The 19,264-nt window shown below is 48.2% G+C and overlaps 1 protein-coding gene across 4 annotated transcripts in view; it reads left to right on the forward strand.

The window, feature by feature from the left end:
* ZMIZ2 (zinc finger MIZ-type containing 2) overlaps positions 1–19,264 on the forward strand; it is a 360,252-nt gene that overhangs the window by 88,084 nt on the left and 252,904 nt on the right. Inside the window, exon 1 of one of the 4 annotated variants that reach the window (XM_078666773.1) lies at positions 10,037–10,303. The exons of 1 other annotated variant lie outside the window; for it this stretch is intronic. The gene's annotated coding sequence lies outside the window, so the exon portion shown is untranslated. Of the gene's footprint in view, positions 1–10,036; positions 10,304–12,111; positions 12,302–19,264 lie in introns of those variants that run through there. 2 more of the 4 variants (XM_078666776.1, XM_078666774.1) reach the window with 2 other exon arrangements.

Genomic DNA, 19,264 nt, shown 5'->3' on the forward strand with positions numbered 1-19,264 from the left:
CGGACTTAAGCACCCCCTGGCGCCCAGTTGATGACATGGTAAGGCAGTGCCATGGGCCACTGGCTTCTGGGAAGTGTAGTTTTGTCCTTGTGGTGGCGATATGGGCTCAGGCTCCAGAAACAGACTCAGGCACACAGCAGTCCCCTTCAGCCTCCTCCACAGTCCAGCAAAGAGAGATTTGGCTAGTACAGCGTCCCTTTCATTGTCCCCTGCCTCTTCTTAGATCTTTCGCGCATTCTCTCTTGCTGGTCGCTGCCCTGGGCACCGTTAATCGTTCCTCACGGCCCCACTCCAGAGCGCCCCACGGCTCCTGTTGGCAGCAGCCCGGAGCCGCAGCGCCGGGCGAAGGATCATAAATAATCCGTGGAGAGACTGACCCGCCGGAGCCCGGGGGAGCAGGAGACAGGGGGAGAGGAGGAGGGAGGTGAGAGGGCGGAGGAGATGGAGAGGCTTAGAGAAGCGAGAGACAGGTACAGGCACAGAAGAGAGGAGGAGTGAAAAACAGTGCCTTTAATGGACACTGGCGTGTACCAAGTATCTGAGCGTCTTAAAATTTAAAAGGGAGACTACCAGTACAGCTACGCTGTGGCGCAAAACTTTTAATGGGAGAGCAGCGGCGCTTCTCAGCCACAAAGTCCAGTAGGACGATGAGTACCTGCACTTCTATATTTAAACTTAAAGCACTGGGGTAATGGGCGCAAAGAAGGAAGGAAAAATAGTAAACTAGAAACAAAAACAAGCGAGCTCTGGCTGATCACCACCATCTTTCTCCGAGGTCATGCGGAAATGCCTCGGAGAAAGGCACCGTCATTTTGGGATTCGGGCGTGTTTCTCTTTCTCTCCTCTTCCCATTGGCTGGAATGTAAAATTCCAGCCAATGGGAAGAGGAGAGAAAGAACATGAAAAAACGTGCCCCCGAATCCCAAAATGACCGGGCTTAAACAGACAGACGCCTCTCTTCTCCAATGGCTGGCCTCCGTTTAGGAAGCCAGCCAATGGAGAAGAGGGGCGGGTTCAAGCCCCACACTAAGAGACATAAGATCTTGCCGGCGAGACTGCGTAAGCGCAGCCTACGCATGCTGAGACCTAAAAAGGCCTATGAAACAGCACATCAGGGGCAAGAGTATCTACTGATAGGAAGACCTAGAACAATGTACTGCCTTTAAGGAGACACAGAAGGGCGAATGTTTCACTTTATTGAAGATACACATGGGGCAATCCATAAATCAGTTTGAAAATGCTTGATCGTACGGAGGAAAACCTAGTGCCATTAGAGTCCTATTGGAAGACATGTGGGTCAATACAACATCTACTGAGCGAGCCTGCTACAAATGGTCTGTTAAATTGAGATCCCGCCTACACAGGTGATTGCGCAGGAATGGCAAATATAAGTGTTGTAATGTTTACGCACCCTGTAACTACCAGGTGAGATGGAGATCGCACCCTCCTTAAATTTCTTTCAGGTCAAGCCTGTCTTAATTTAAAGAGGGGAAAAAGGCCAGTAAATAGCGAGGCATGCTGATTTCTGCATGGTATGCACAAATCTTGCTAAGAGTGTAGTGCAATAAAGGCGTATGTACTATGTTTACAACTTTATTGCATTGCATTTTTAGCAAGATTTGCACTGACATCTTTGCACCTTAATCGGAAGCATGGCTGTAATAATGACTGCTGAGAAATAATAATACTGTCTCTATTATAGTGTTTAATGTATTGCTTCTGCTCTTTCTAGCAACATGTGCAATGGTGTCTCACTCTCTTTCTGCTATTGTCTAAGGAAACAAGAACACACGGATGTGGAGATATTGTATTAGTTTAGAATTCTATTGAATGGAATATTTTAGCAAAATCGCATTAATCCCTTTGCATTCGATCTTGAAAAAGGGCAGATACCATGATCTTTCTAGCATGTGTTGTATAATCGTGTTTCTGCACTATCTAATGCAATTGGCACTATTATTTCCATTTTGATTGCCGCTGATTAAGGAAATAAGAACATATGGTAATGTAGATGCAATCTTTACTGGTTTACAATTTTACTGTACTGTAATCGGAATTGCACTAATACCTTGCACTCAGCTTGGAAGTATGGTTGAAATATTATGATGTTTCTTTATCTGCATATGTATAAGATTTTAACTCTGGCATTCATGTAGTAAATATTATGGTTTTTATTAACGGAAATACAGATCCTTTGATGGTACGCACAAAAATCAATAATAGTATGCCCCATTTTTAGGGTAAAACTTGTAAAAGATGCTAATTACCACACCCACAAATTCCATACATATTAGTGTCAGTTGTAACCACGTGCAATACATTTTCCACCCAACACCTGCCACTTGCAATGGGGATCTAGTGAGGAGGAAACAGAGTGGTCATGTAAGGCCTATTGGGAGACACAGCTAAAGCAATACAGTGCCTAATTAATAAAGCATTTAGGGAAGATCAATCAGCCACGCAAACACACATCCAGGGTAATTGTGATACGGTGCCGCTGTCCACCCGCCAGGAATGGGCCCTCTCAAAAACGTACCGCCTTCCTTTCCGCCAGGACTGAAACCCCTCAGACACTTCCCTGTGTCGGAAACGGGGCCCGGAACAGTAACCATAACAAACAGACCCCCGCCCTTCTCTGTCTTACAGGAACCAACCGGAGAACAGCGTCCACAGGAAGTACATCCCTCTGACCCCGGAAGTCCCTCCCCCGTGGCAGCGCCAGAACAAGGAAAAGCCGAGAGCAGGAACCAGAACGCCGTCGGAGCATCGTGGCAGGACACTCGGACCGGAGCAGAAGACGGAGAGCAGGCGAACGTCGACGAAGACGTGTGGACCGAAGATTGGTGGAGTCCCCAGGAGGTGGCTGAAGAGCGGCCGCAACTCACTGTAGAGTTGCGGCGGACCGTGTGAGTACCCTGTAAATTCATCTTCCGAGCTCGCTGTAATACCCTGTATATAACTCCCCAACTCCCTAGCGACACGTTAATTGCACTGTAAAATACTTGTACAGCACCCTCACCGTGTAGAAAGACCTCCCCAACACGACCCCATTTGGCACTCTTACTGCGTACCGCCCTTCTTGTTTCTCAACCCCGATACCTCCCTTCCGCACTGTCTCCTCTCCATCCCTCACTACCCGGGTGACGGTGACTGGTATAGCGGTTCCTCGAAACCCTAGACAGGACTAACGGTCCCCTTTTCTTTTCTCTTATTGCCCTCCGAGGATCCTCCCCGATACCGGACCTGTCATCCGAGTTCCGAAGAACCGGACCCAAGACCCGGAGAAGACCCGGACATCATCCCTTGGAGCCCTTTCTTTTTGTGACTTGCTTTCTGCCTTATGTGAATTAAAGTACCAGCATAGCCCACTATATTCGACCTCCTTGCCTGCTTTTCCGGCCTGCAGCACACCCACAATCACAGTAATACACTGCTGGCTTGGATACACACCCATAACCACCACAGCAATAAAGAGTCTACATGGATAAACAACAAGGGCAATAAATGGTCTACTCTGAGACCCATCTATTGTACTAAAGGAAATTACCAAAAACAGGATTTTAGATGTGAGGGAAATTCTGGGCGCACTACTGGGTTGACGCACAATGAGAAGCTACAGTGCAAAAGGTGCATGCAAAAGAGAGGCAAAGCCCTGTAACCCCTCACGATGTGTTTTTGAGGACACACCAAGTAAAGAAACAAAAAACTGCAGCACACTTGTAGAAGAATTAAAGTTAAATCGATGTCCCAATGGACATAAAGTACAAAAGTTCAAGGGCGAAGAAGTTGTCCACAAAATAATCGTTTCTTCTTTTATTAATCCAACATAGCCCAGCCGACACGTGTTTCGTCGCAAGAAACAACACTGTTTCTGCGACTCATCAGGGCTATAGGAGCGAGGGTATTCAACCAAAGGTCGCGGTGCCGGTGATAATTCCGACCCGGCTCCGCTCAAGACCGGGTATAGACGACAATCAGGCACGGATTCCACATGAATGGAGCGGTGTTGTTTTCAGAGTCGATATGGAGAACCTTGGTTGAAGAACTGGATAGTAACACTGCTTAGTGCGGTAGGAATGAAAGTATTGATCTCTTGCTCAGTGCCTTCTAATGTTAAGGCAAGTATAGCTGTAAAGGTCTGTAGGTCCCCGGAGTGCGGGGAAGATGCGGCCAAGACTCTTCCGAGTCGGCGATTCAGTTCCGGGTGCGGTCAACCGGAACTGAATCGCCGACTCTATACCCGGTCTTGAGCGGAGCCGGGTCGGAATTATCACCGGCACCGCGACCTTTGGTTGAATACCCTCGCTCCTATAGCCCTGATGAGTCGCAGAAACAGCGTTGTTTCTTGCGACGAAACACGTGTCGGCTGGCCTATGTTGGATTAATAAAAGAAGAAACGATTATTTTGTGGACAACTTCTTCGCCCTTGAACTTTTGTACTTTATGTCCATTGGGACATCGATTTAACTTTAATTCTTCTACAAGTGTGCTGCAGTTTTTTGTTTCTTTATTGTACTAAAGGACCCAATGGCAAATATACCACGGACAAAACCTTTCCTATAGAATAATACATCAAGGGGTAATAAATCACCAATGAAAGAAGTCAAGTCAAGTCAGAATTTATATAGCGCACTACATACCCATAGGGTCTCAAGGCGCTTGAGGAAGGGGGGGGGGGAGGTTTACTTATCGAATATCCATGTTTTAAGTTGTTTTCTGAAGGCTAGGTGGTTTTGAGTAAGGCGGAGGTGGATGGGAAGGGAATTCCAGGTCTTGGCCGCTAAGTAGGAGAAGGATCTTCCTCCCATGGTGGCCTTGTGGATGCGCGGAACAGCGGCGAGGGCTTGGTTGGACGAACGCAGCTGGCGGGTGGGGGTGTAAAAGGAAAGGCGCGTGTTGAGACAATCAGGTCCAAGTTTGTATAGGGCTTTGTGTGCGTGGGTGAGGAGACGGAACGTTATTCTCTTGTTGATGGGGAGCCAGTGAAGGTCTTTCAGGTGAGCGGAGATGTGGTCTGTGCGGGGGAGGTTTAGTATGAGTCTGGCTGAAGCATTTTGGATGCGTTGGAGTTTTTTCTGTAGTTTCGCGGTGGAACCGGCGTAAAGGGTGTTTCCGTAGTCCAGACGGCTTGTAACCAGTGCGTGGGTGACCGTTTTTCTTGTTTCGGTGGGGATCCAGTGAAAAGTTTTTTGAGCATGCGTAGGATTTTGAAGCATGAAGATGAGACGGCGTTGACTTGTCTGGTCATCGAGAGTGAGGAGTCCAGGATGATGCCCAGGTTCCGTGCATGGTCCGTCGGTATGGGGGCTTTTCCTAGGGCCGTTGGCCACCAAGAGTCGTCCCAGGTGGAAGGGGATGCGCCTAATATGAGGACTTCCGTTTTGTCCGAGTTCAGTTTCAGACGGCTGTGCTTCATCCACTCGGCTACTTCTTTCATCCCTTCGTGTAGGTTGGTTTTGGCGGTGGTTGGGTCTTTGGTGAGTGAGAGGATCAGCTGAGTGTCATCAGCGTAGGAGATGATGTTGAGGTTGTGTTGACGTGCAATGGTTGCGAGGGGGCTCATGTAGATGTTGAAGAGGGTGGGGCTGAGAGATGATCCTTGCGGGACGCCGCAGATGACTTCGGTGGCCTCTGATTTAAAAGGGGGGAGGCGGACTCTCTGAGTTCTTCCAGCGAGGAACGAAATGATCCAGTCCAATGCTTTTCCTTGAATTCCGATGTTTCTGAGGCGTTGTATCAGGGTGCTATGGCAGACTGTGTCGAAGGCTGCGGAGAGGTCAAGGAGGATAAGGGCGACTGTGTCTCCGTTGTCCAGTAGTGTTTGAATGTCGTCTGTTGCTGCGATGAGGGCGGTCTCGGTGCTGTGTTTGGCTCGGAAGCCAGACTGTGAGGAGTCGAGTGATTTGTTGGTTTCGAGGAAGGTGGCGAGCTGATTGTTAATGGCTTTCTCAATGACTTTGGCAGGAAATGGGAGGAGCGAGATGGGACGATAGTTTTTGAGTTCGGTGGGGTCAGCTGTGGGTTTCTTCAGGAGGGCGCTGAGTTCGGCGTGTTTCCAGCTTTCTGGGAATGTGGTGGAGTTAAGGGAGTAGTTGATGACATCTCGGAGATGGGGTGCGATAATGGAGTCTGCTTTATTGAAGATGTGATGGGGACATGGGTCTGTAGGAGATCCTGAGTGGATGGAGTTCATCAGGAGAATGGTCTCTTCTGTGGTGATTGAGTTCCATTCGAAAAGGATATTCGGAGGAGGTAACGGTTCGGAGGTGAGTGGGGTGGACTGGTTTACAGGTTGGTTGTCAAAGCTGTTATGGATGTCGGCGATTTTGTCATGAAAAAATGAGGCAAGGGAGTCGCAGAGGACTTGAGAGGGGGTGATGTCGTTAGAGCTGGCGGTGGGGTTGGTGAATTCTTTGATGATGTTGAAAAGTTCCTTGCTGTTGTGGGCATTGTTGTCTAGTCGGTCTTTGAGTGCTGATTTCTTGGCTGTCCGGATTAGTTGGTGGTGTTTGCGGGTGGCGTTTTTGAAGGCGGCTTGGGTGATAGTGTTTGGGTCTGTTTTCCAAGTTTTCTCAAGGGAACGACAGAGCTTCTTGGATTTCTTAAGGTCATCGTTGAACCAGGGGGCGTTCTTGCTTCCTTGCTTGATTTGATGTTTTTTCAAGGGTGCTAATTTGTCGGCGGTTTGGGTTAACCATTGTGTGAGGTTGATGGCGGCTTGGTTAGGGTTCGATGAATAGGCAGGGGGTTTTTGAAGAAGCGATGTTGAGATCTGGTCGATGGTGATTTTGTTCCAATTTCTTCGCAGAGTTGGTTGAGGGTGGTTGTGGATCGAGGTCTTATTGTAAATAAAGTGGATGCAGCTGTGGTCCGTCCAGTGGAGGTGTGTGGTATGAGTGAAGGAGATATGCTTGCTGGAAGTGAAGATCGGGTCGAGTGTGTGTCCTGCATAGTGTGTGGGGGTGTTAACAAGTTGTTTGAGTCCGAGATTGGCGAGGTTGTCCAGAAGGGTGGCGGTGTTACTGTCGTTGCTCTTTTCCAGATGGAAATTGAGGTCTCCAAGTAGAATGTATTCTTCCGAAGGGAGGGCGTGTGGGGTGATAAAGTCAGTGATGTCTTCGCTGAATTTTGTACGGGGTCCTGGTGGCCTGTAGAGGAGGGTGCCCCTAAGTGTTGTCTTGGGGTCGGTGTGGATCTGGAAGTGAAGGTGTTCGGCGATAGCGAGGTTGTCATCTGAGCTGGTTGAGACGCGGATGGTGTTCTTGTGGACGATGGCGATGCCTCCTCCTGTTTGGATGGGGCGGTCCTTACGGATGATCTTGTAGCCGTCCGGGATGGCGATCGCGATGTCTGGAGCTGAAGAGGCATTCATCCAGGTTTCTGTTAGGAAGGCGATGTCCGGAGAAATGGTGTCGAGTAGATTCCAAAGGTCGATGGCGTGTTTGTGAACCGAGCGGGTGTTGAGAAGGATGCATTTAAGGTGGTTGGTGTTGGATCTCTGTTTGGTGTTTGTGGATTTGGTTTGGGACTTGACGCAGGTGAATTTGCAGGAGTGGCAGGTGAAGGGTCCATGGATGTGTCCTGGTGCTGCTTGGGCGCAGTTAGTGAGTCGGCCGTGGTTGAGTGCAGAGAGGGAGGAGGCGTCGTATGTAATGCGGGTAGAATGGGTGGAGCGGGGACCAGGGGGACCGGCGCTGGGCGCGGTCCAGGCGCGGACGGGCGTAGACGGGCTTACCTTTGGCGCACCTTCGGCGCGAATGGGGCGCGGTCGCTGCGCGCAAATGCATCTGACATATGTGGATAGTGGAAGGGGAGGGGAGAGGGAGGGTCAGCAGGGAGGCAGGGTGGAGATCAGGGGAAGGAGTCAACAACAAACAAAATGGCAGCAGCAAGCAGGCAATCCCAAAACAACACAGGGGCACAATGGAGGCGAGCGCGATGCAAATTCAAAGCACAATTGCAGGCAATAATGTAATTTCAGGCAGCACGGTGCAGGAGCTGCTGTCGCACAAGCGCACTATGGGACTTCGGTGCTGTGAGTGGTCTCGGCGGATTTCTAAGGAAATGCTCGGCGGTCGGGGCGATCTAGCGCTAATCACTGACTAGGCGCTTCTTTTAAATTATGCAGGCTCAAGCAGGGAGTGAGACCGGGTCTCAGCGTTTACAATACCACATCCAGGAGGCAGGGAGCAGTGAGTGGAGCGGCCGCTTCTGCTGAAAGCAGGACGGTCACCAAGCGCAAAACAGTGTCCCTACCAGTACACAGAGCCAGGTAAATTCATATTTACTGATTGGTAGTGGCCATTGGGAGACAGAACGGGACAAAATAAGGCCTACTAGGGTAGAGGGGAGACAACTGAAGAGCAAAAGAAGAGCCTTGGCCATGGGAGAGGGACGATAAGGGAGAATAAGGATAGGAGAAAAAAGTTTGGGCGGAAAGATAGTAGATGCAAAGAGGCCCAGGGGAAAAAGATAAAGCTGGCTGGAGGGGGAAATACTGATATAGGACTATGGTGATGGATAGAAGCAGAGTATATAATGGCGTAGGAGTAGTGGAGAGAAGCAAAAAAAAAACTAGATACATGATGAGAAGGGCTGAAAACCAGGGTCAGAGAAGGGGTGACGGTACTGTTGATAACAGTAGGGGAGAGAAATATTGGGAGCGACAAATATTGATGCACCCGGGAGGGGGGCAAAAGACAGAGACAACAGAGAAAATAGGGGAGATAGGCAATGGGACGAGGGGACAGTAGAAGGAACACGTGAGGGATGAGAGTGGCAATAAGAAACTGTAAAGGAGATAGAGAAGGTGAGAAGAGACAAACTGGACTTATGACAAAGAGGATGAAATATCTATAGACAGCAGAAGAAGTGCAACGCTGGGGTGGGGAGACCTGAAGACAGCAATGGTGACCACAGACGTGGTCTTACAGCAGACAAAGGGGAGGGATAAGAAAAGAAAGCCCTTAAAGGCAGACACTAGTGAATGCAGACATGCACAGCAGAGGGGACAGTAAGAGGAGCATACGATTACAGGCAGGGCTGGCGGCAGGGGGTGGAGGGTAGAAGGGGGGCAGGGTGATTAGACCCATAGGGTCAGGAGAGAAGACAAAAAGGAGATGGAGTTGAAAAGAGATCGAATAGGCGCATATGACAGAGGAGAGGAGGACACGAGAGAATGGAAAGAGCATAGGGGCCCGGGGGGGGGGGGGTTGAGTGACAAGTGAAATAGAATCAGTGGAGGCGAGGGGGACACGGGGTTTGATCAAATACATGACAAGAATCAAATGACGAAGCGACACCAGGAGAATCTGACGAAGAAAATAAGAGACAGAGAAAGACATTGGGTGATTAGAGGAGGAACCTGGAGACGGAGGGGATCACTGGGAGGGAGGAGGGGGACTAGGAGGAGGCAAGAGAGGCGGAGGGCGAGATGCGTGAATGAGAACGAGTCCTGAGAGAAGACGGGGAAATAAGAAGCAGTTTTCAGAGAATGAGGTTTGAGCGAAACGGGGATGCGTAGGGCGAGCGGGACCAGAAGGCCGTGCAGAAATGACACATGCAAAGATGAGGCTGTGCTATATAATATGTAACTGCGGGCACTAGAGGGTTACATACTGCAACTGAAAGAGAAAGGAATGACGGGAGAGGAGCAAGCGAGCGAACAAAAAGGGTGACGGATCATAGGGGAAAAGTAAAAGAATAGCGACTGGAAAGGACGAGGCAATCGACAAGAAAAGGATAGAAGCACTACTCAGGAGAGCGTGAAAGCGTAGACAGTAGGAAATTGGAGGAGGAGAAACAGCAGGAAAGGGAGGAGAGAAGGACTAAAGGGCATACAAGAGGGAGAGCGAGCAGGAAAGGGAGGAGAGAATGGCTAGAGGACATACCAGAGGGGGGTGGGAGAAATGCAGTGGGAGGAGAGACAGCAGGTAAGCGAGAAGGGGGGTGAGACCGAGGGAGGAGAGACAACAGGAAAGGGAGGAGAGAGAGCAGGAAAGGGAGGGGGACTAGACGGCAGGAAAGGGAGGAGAGACGGACCAGAGGACGTACAGGAGGGGGAAGGGAGGAGGTGTAAAGCAGAGAAAGATCAGGGTGTGAGAAAAGGGAGAGGAAGCCGAGAGAGGGAGGGGTAAGAGGGGGAGGGGAGCACACAGCCCTGGTGCTCAGCAGCAGCTCAGAGGAGAGCCACAGAGGAAGAAGCGGCAGCCGTGGAGAAGAGAGTTCTACAGAGAGGAGGGGAGGAGGAGGAGAAGGACTGCTTGAAAGGAGAGAAGAGAGGGCCATTATCTGCCCTTTTCAGGTAGGAGCGGATCAGTGTATTTTCTGAGCACCGCCTGTATCACAAGCGTTTGCAGTAACCGGCCACTTTACCTTATCCTTTGCGTCGTTCTTTCTCTAATTCATCTCTGCTTCACACTCCCTCTCCGAGTGACTCCATTCCTCTCTCCTTCATTCTCCCTGTCTTGTTTTCCCCTCTCTCCCAACTCGCTACCTCCTCCTGGCTCATCCACTGACACACTCTGAGCCTTAACTTACCTGCCTTCTTTCTGCCCTCTCCTGTGTTCTCATCTGTGCTTCATTCCTGTTTCTTGCTCTCTACCACCCTGTTCCCACCTTCAATCTACTGCTACTCTCTCCCTACACCCCTCTGTCGCCTGACTATTCCCCTCCTGTTACTACTTTCCTCTTCCTACATATCTCTTGCCTACTTAGTCCATGTTCTCGACTTCGGCGCCTACCTCTGCCTATCGTTGCCTCTTCTTGCACCTCCTCTTCCTCTCTCTGCACGGCACCTCCTCTTCCCCCTCCCACTTCCTCTCTTCCTCCGATCTTGCTAGGTGTCTATCCTCTCCCCCTGCCATCTCTGTACTCAGACTGGATCGCTGTTTTTCCCGTTTTATATATATGATCATTACTACTACCTTCTGGTTGGCTTCCCCACTCGGTTTTCTTCGGTGCTGCTCATTTTAGTGATCCTCGTCCGTACAATACCACTGGGTCTCTTCCTGCCTCGTCTCCCACCAATTCACTCTTCTCATCACCCTATTTTCATTTACTTTTTCCGTGACCTACATGTATAGCCCACATTTATTTACCTTAATGTGTAGCTTTCTTATTCTACCTACTTTGCCTCCTCTAACATCCTCGCTTCTTACTTAGTTTTAACCCCCATTCTTCCCACTCCCTGCTTCTGTGCTCCCTCCTGCGCATCCCATGCGTGTCCCCGTTTCCAGCTATGCTCTGTCTTAACATCTGTTCCCCCACCCCTTGTCCACTTTCCTCTGGCTCCCTTTCCACCAGCCTCATCTCGTTTCTGTATTATTTGGTCTTTGCTTTCTTGTTCCACTTCCTATTCCACCCCTTGGTTTATTTTCCTCTGATCTGCCCCCATCTCACTATGCATACATAGACCCTATTCAACACTGTCTTCTCAGCAGCCTCTCGCCTCCTATCTATGCCTCCTCTCTCTCTTTCCGCGTCCTATTTCTGGCCATTGTTGTGCTTTGAGGAATGTTTGCAGGCTCCAGTCAGACTGTCTGGTGGTGGTATGAGAGGAGGCCTGGGTGACTATCGATTTAAGGGGGTTGGTGCCGCTAATGTTATTGCCAGTTGACTACATAGATCTCCTTCCCTCTGATTCGTGTGTGTGCATTACGGCTGTCCCGACCCCATCCTTGAATTTGCATTTGTGCAGGGTTGGGGTCGCGGCAGTCGTCGTGCTCACCGCCATAGTTTGAGATGTAGGAATGTCACTTGCCTTGTGTTCCGAAGACAAGTAAAAGTGATCCCTGTCGACCCCCTCCCCTTTGTCATGAATACAATGATGGTTGGGGGTTGAAACTTTCACCGTTGCCACTTCCTACCTGTATAAGTCGCTCCGACACAGGGCCATTTATTTATAGTACCCGACCTGGCAGCACGGCTTATGGTAAACAAAAATGATTATGGGTTATGCCTGCCAGAGTAGCCCTCCTAAGTGGCCGAGCGGATTGTCGCGAATTGATTACGTCACATGCTGACATGGCCGCCCCCAGCTCGACTCTCATTCTTATTTTCTGACGTAGTAGTTTACACACGTACGTTATGCTGGAAAATACGCATGATGTCACACGTTTGCAGTTTGGTGAGCTGTAAGAGATATCAAATGGCACCTGCGTGCTGAATGTTTACTTTGCATACCATGGAAACCGCCGAACCTTGACCCTGTCTGTCGCCATTTTAAAAGCTGTGTTGATGTTCCATTTTGTCCAGATATGATCTGTTATCAGACCGACTGTGCTGTTTTGAGTAATCAAAGGTATGTACTTTTTACTGACATATGATTTAAAAAACGTCGTTAAGAGAATTCAAGTCGGTGTTAAGTGTTGTCCATGTTTATACCCCCTGGTAGTTGGGTTCTCGTCGACTAGTTTTACAGGTGGCAAACTTTTGAATACCTTTCCGTTCACTTTCAGTATTGACTTTAGTTTAACGGCTTTCAGGAGGTTCTGAAGAGCACATCAGTTTGGCTGCTGAAACTTTATTTGACCATAGGAAATCCTCCCGATTTGTTTTTTCAGTCGCATGTACTATGCGAGTGACTTAAACGTACCACACTTTGTACGATGTTTTTTTTATTGCGGCAGAGCTCCTGACTGATTTAATAGTGCTTACAGTTTTGACGAAAATCATATGCGGCATCTCAGGAGCATCATACTAAACTGGTAGGGACTCGGTAATGTAGTTATTCACGTAAATCATGGTACCATTTTTGAATGCCTCTGTGGCAAATGTACAGATCGCTCGTTTGTATGGCATCTACAGACTGAATTAAATTGGCTGACTGGATAGGCCTTTCGGTCAGTCCGAATCCCCATTTGTGAGGAGTGTATTCTATTGTACAATAAATGCCCAAGCGCATTTCTGTAGAGTGTGGCAAGCATCGTGTCCTTGTCACTAAAGATGTGAAGGAGCAAAAGGACGGACTGGAGGGACCCGGTTTTCAGTGAATTATCAGGCTGCATACAACTGTGCTTTCTGCACTTCTGTCTATGAATTTGACTGCTGCATAGTATTGAAGATGTTTTCCAGTTCACTGTTCGTATCTTAGTTTGCTTGAAACGCCCTCTGCGTTTTTTTTATATAGCTCAAGCAGGCTGTGTATCCGGATCAAGGATCTGGCAAATACTCTTTCACTGGGTGGTTGTCAGAGCTTGGCACCCAGCCGGTCTCCTGCGAACTGGCATGACCCTGCCTTTGGGTGGGAAGGGCAGGACCAAGATCTGACAAGGAACCATACACACTGAGTTGGTGTAATGTGGGCCAAGTCCAGCCGGCTTTCTATCTTATACACCTTGTACGACACCCGAGGTGAACTTGCAGGATGTGCAGATGGTAATGTGTAGTCAAGGATGGGAACTGTGCAGTGCTTATGAGGAACAAGTACCTTGGGTGCCGTGTGAGATGGCTCACGGAGAGACTGTTTGAAGCGACGATAAGGTGTTGGAGGACCATCCTATAACATGGCATAGCACAAAATGACGCCCCATTTGTAAACTATGGGGAGGAAATTCCACAAGCAGTCATAATTATACCCAATGAATAGACAGACAGGCATGGGGACCTGGCCTACAATGCGCCCTACATTCCAGAGTACAGTAAAGTGGCCGAGATCCGTGTTCTGATGTGCTATAAGATGTTGCAAAGAGAAGTCACAGAGTGGAGTGAACGTGGGGAGTCGAGGAGCCAGTGGTTGTTCACTCTGGCACGTGGAGTGGAGAAAGGTCACCCAAACGCTAACCGCTGCTACAGAGTGGGCTGTGACTTTGGAAAATGTTATTGTTGTGTAAATACGTCTATATGGAATGATACACCCAGACGGTTTAGGAATGTTCACTGAGGAAACGCCATTATAATAGATATTGCCTCCGTGTGGAAGGATGAACTGGATATTGTAAGGGTTTTCTAGTTTTAGCCTGACATAGTACCAATTTTACTCTTGGCTTGTCCTTTGGAGATGAAATAATCAGCTGCTGTTGTATTTCGTGGAATTGTAGGCTCTGTGACTGGAGAGGCAGTATGCGTATTTCATGCATGCAATGTGGAGTGTAGCTGTTGCATTATACCAGTATGGAATATACTCATTTGATACATGATCCTATTTTTTGTTTGAAAAAAAACAAATCCTGTGCTCGCAGAAACAATTTGGAGCCTGTGCATTTTTGGAACATTTTGTGCCACCTAATTACTGCATTGTCTGATTGAAATAAATCATCAATTTCAAAGTAGTTTAATACCTTTGCCGAACTACCCAGTGGATGTCTTAACCAGTTCTCCCTATTATCAGACCTAATTGTATTATACAGCGCTTACTACTCCTAATGAGGCGTTGAGTCGTTTTATGCCAGGGACATGCTTCTCCGGAACCCAAAGTTAGTAAAATTCAAAGGTTAATGTTGTGCTCGCAAAGAGACTATTTCATGAATTTACTCCAGTGTTTTGGTGGTGGATTACATTAGTAGTAGTTAGGTGTGATCATTAGTAAGGTGAGTATTTGTGTTCTAAGAGGTGCTTGGTAGGATTAGCATATGAGACAGGAGATTAGGTATTACGAGATTGCACAGTATGACTTTAAAGACAGGCTGTTTTATCTTTGAGATGGGGAATGGGCAGTTAGCAGCAATCCAGTAATGGAGATTAGTGCTAAAATATACAGGATAAATTAATGTAAACATTGAAAAGGAGATTCTACAAATGCTATACTATGTCTTTTGATGCTTATCCTCAAAGTTTGTCTTGTACTATTAATTACTAAACAGAAGTGGAATCTATTTGGATGCACCTGGTCAGCATGTCACAGGGTGAGGGTGACTTCTCAGACAGTGGGAATGTATTGCCTGCATTCCTGTAGCTGCAGGGAGGAGACCCAGACACTGAAGTGAGGAGGGAGAAACTGGGTAGCCACCTTTTTCCATGAAGTCATTCTTTTAAGAAGGGAATACAGATTGATCTTTAGCAATGCCATGTAATGAGTGACAGAAGCGAGAAGTGGAATTGCAATTTGTTTTTCAAGGAGACTAAGTTTCTAGGCCAGGCCTCTCCTGTCCATGTCCATGGTTGCTGTTTCAGGAAGATCCCCCTAATTCACTGTGCCCATCTTGTGGGTGTCCCACTTTTGATTCCGTCCCAGTGCTTCTTGCTGTGAGAAACTTTACTTTACACAAAGGCTATATCTCATGGGCAGCCTGGGAAAGATAATTTAAAGAGAACCTCTCCGACCCAATGCGCACTTTCCAAAATAAACATAATTGCACATATATATTTACACGTTTATAATGATGCTCCTACAGATGGCAAATAACCCCAAAGCTACATCCAGGTAATGATAAGCCTTTATCAACTTTGTCAATCTGATGAATGTTCATGGAAGAGACTGAACAAGTGAGGCATTATCACTTCAAGACCTTCAGACAACCATCACGCATGGTGGTAGGATAGTCAGTCTGTCTATATATCCGCCACATGTACTAGGCACCTTTTTTGTGTTATTTATCACAAGGGTAGATTTTTCCACTATTAGGACTTAGTTTGGTCTAGTTGAAGGTCAGGTATGTCTTAATATGATGAGCCATAGGATCTTAAAATAATGTACTCTCTTTTTTCACATAAAGAGGCCAAAGGAAACTTTTGGAAACCAAGCATAGAAACAAATGTGTAGCATGTTTTATCTAGGCTGTTTCCAAATATGAAAGAGGGAGCACATTTAATTCATGTGAAAGCCCCCCCCCCTCCCTCCCCAAACGGCTTGAAATTTTGAACATCCAATTCCTCAAATGTATGGGATGTGTAAGAATGAAAATAAATCTAAGAATCTGGTCAAGTTAATTGCTGGCTGTAGTGTCCCAGTCCTAGACAGATTGTCTAGTATTACTCCTATTTTTAAGTCCCGAACATTCGTTAGAAAACGTATTATATTCTGGGATTTGTGATCTTTTGCTCCGTTTGAACCTATTGGAGTCTTCCTTTTTGTTTCACCTGGAGTAATGCACCTAATAACTAAATCGAATTATTCTGGTAACACGATGGGCTGTATACTGTGTTAAGCGTATGTTTTGCATGTTGTCATTCGTAAGCATGTTGTCTGTGAGTACTTGAAAGGTGCCACACTTAATTCAAATGCTACATATGTGCAATTAGCAGACTTAAATGTCCAAAAACGTACGTACATTCCTTAAAGTACAAGGGCCGAAACTCTAGAAATCCTCTTGGCTCACACTTTGGGGTAGAACCTGTGCTTTAAATTGGTCGGTACTGTCCGGTACGGAGTACCGGCACTTTTTTTTACTTTACCAGGGAGAGTACCGGCACTTCTCACGAGAGATGTAATAATACTTTTAATTGGAGAGTTCCGGCACTTCTCAGAAATAAGCAGGGACTCTGGTACAGAGTACCTGCACGTCGTCTTTTTTTTTTTTTCCATTTTAAGTACTGGGTAGAACCCAATCCTGCTTCGTGAAGCTCATGAAAATAGAGCTTGTCTAAAGAAATGTGGTTAATGCGTGATCTAAGCAACGGCAATGAGCAAGATCTATCTGGTACAGACTGCTCTTCATGCTATTGCGCTAGAAGTACTCTTTCTCCCCCAGAACACATGTCTAGGACGTTTTCGTCGCTTTCAGGCATCTCTAAGGCAACTTGCAGCCCTTAAACACCTAAAAAAATATTTATACTGACAATCGAAATTTGCCTAGCTTATGTAACGGTAAGTTTCAATTCTATTAAGGACACGGAGGCGAGGATTATGCTATTCTTCCTTCGCTTTATTAACATCATAAACTCCATAGCAGCTCAGGAAAAATATTAACAAAGAACAAATGCTTTCAAATAAAGCAGTTGAAGTAACATTTTTTCCATAGTCCAAAACCACAACTCCCAAGAGTCTCTTATGCACATCCAGTCCATAGTCCTTCCACCATGTCTACTACAGCTAGATAGCCAGTCTCCTCTCTCTGCTCTTCCTCTTTCTTCGCGCAGATCACGCATTCGCCTCACTGATCCTGTTTAGCTCCCTCGTTGCCTGCCAGAAAAAACGGACAGCGTAAGCGAGGAGTCACAGGAGTGAGACAGCATGACAGAGGAGCATCATATGTTAACCAATAGAACATAACCGCATAGAGGAAAAGACTTTACTTACTGCCATACGGGCGGGTAGGAATCACTGCGCATTCTGGGTGGGATAATCCTCGCCTCCGTGTCCTTAATAGAATTGAAACTTACCGTTACATAAGCTAGGCAAATTTCGATTCTATGTCAGGACCGGAGGCTTCAGATTATGCTAGTTCAAAGCTTACTCACCACCAACTGGGCCAGATCCACCACCGGTTTAAAATAAAACCTTTTAAACGTGGAATCCGAGGACCAATCTGCAGCTCGCATTAAATCCTCCAAGCGAGCACCCACTGCAAACGCCTTAGAAGCCATGGCCCCTCTGGCAGAGTGTGCTCCAAAAAGTTTCGTATTGATGCCTGCTTCTTGCATGACCCAACGCACCCACCTTGCAATGGTGGGGGAGGAGACAGCTTTGTGTGGCTTCCGCAAGGCAATCAGCAATTGACGTTCGCCCGGAGGGCGGATGTCCAAGGTCATATCTTCGTAAGCTTTCAAGCATTGCACAACACACAACTTAGGAGTGTCCAGAAAAGCTGGATATGAAATAGAGCGCGACGCCGACTTTGTGCGACGCCCCAAAGTAAAAGTAACCCCCTCCGGGGAGAAGATTCGCGCCGATATATCCAACGCGCGCACATCCGATACACGCCTGCAAGAATCCAAGCACAACAGCATGGCTAACTTAGCTGAGAGCTCCTTTAGAGACAAGTAGGTGTTGGCTGGCCATGAAAGGAATAAATTCAAAACCAAATTGACGTCCCAAAGGACCGAATACCGGGGTTCCGGAGGCAACGAAAGACGAATACCTCGCAGAAGTCGGCAAACTAAAGGATGTTCTCCGACCGGAGACTGACCGATCGGGTTGTGACCCGTAGAAATCGCAGATCGAATCGCATTAATTGTCCTATAAGCAAGGCCATTAGAGGCCAGTTCAGCCAAGAAATTCAAAATGGGAACGAGGCCCGCGACCAAGGGATCCAAATCCCTTCGAAGACACCAACGCATCCACTTAAGCCAAGCGGATCTGTAGCGCTTCGTCGTACTATCGGCCCATGCTTTGGAGAGAAGGCCCTCAGCCGATCCCGAAAGGCCTGGGAGCGACCAACGTCTCCTGAGAGCCTCCACGCCATGAGACGGAGCGAGCTCCGCAAGATGAGAGGGTGCGGCTCCTGATCTGGATTCCGCAGGAGAAGAGGAAACAGGGGGAGTAGGATTGGAAAATCCCAAGAAAGTTCCAGAAGAACCGGAAACCACACTTGAGACCTCCAGAGCGGTGTAATCAGCACCAACTCCACTCCTTGGCGGCGTACCTGGGCCGCCGTCCGCACCACCATGGAGAACGGGGGGAACGCAAACGGTTTTTCCCGACTCCAATCCTGCAGAAAGGCGTCCGTGGCCTCCGCCAGGGGATCCGGCCTCCAACTGAAAAATCTCGGAAGTTGGTGATCCAGGCGGGACGCAAACAAGTCCACCGAAAAAGGACCCCAAAGGTCCTGGAGCCATTGGAAGACTCCGGAATCCAGTTTCCACTGACTGGCATCCCTGAGATACCTGGAGTGCCAGTCCGCTACCTGATTGGCCTGACCCGGCAGATACTCCGCCGTCACCGCAATGTGACGCTCCAGGCAGTACTCCCAGAAGTCCTTCGCCAAGTTCGCCAGAGCGCGAGAACGAGGACCCCCTAGGTGGTTCACATACCGAACCGCTGAAACATTGTCCATCCGGAGTAACACGCAGGCCTTGATCGAATCTTTGGTCCAGCAACGAACCGCAAAGGAGCCCGCCAGGAGCTCCAAACAGTTGATATGCAACCGTTGTTCGTCGGAAGACCAGGCGCCGCCGGTGGAGAAATCCCCGCACCGAGCGCCCCAACCCGATCTGCTGGCATCGGATTCTATGACGAGGTCCGGGATTGACCCGAAAATCGCCCGACCATTCCATGCTTCCATGTGAGAAAGCCACCATGACATCTCCTCCTTCACCTCCTCCGTGAGGGGTATCAACTGATCGTAGCTCATTCCTCTCCGGAGGTGTTGGGCTTTGAGGCGTTGGAGCGCCCTGTAGTGCAGGGGCCCCGGAAAGATCGCTTGGATGGAGGACGACAGGAGTCCCA

Source organism: Lissotriton helveticus, chromosome 11, assembly GCF_964261635.1.
Source record: "Lissotriton helveticus chromosome 11, aLisHel1.1, whole genome shotgun sequence".
Classification (NCBI taxonomy): Eukaryota; Metazoa; Chordata; class Amphibia; order Caudata; family Salamandridae; genus Lissotriton; species Lissotriton helveticus.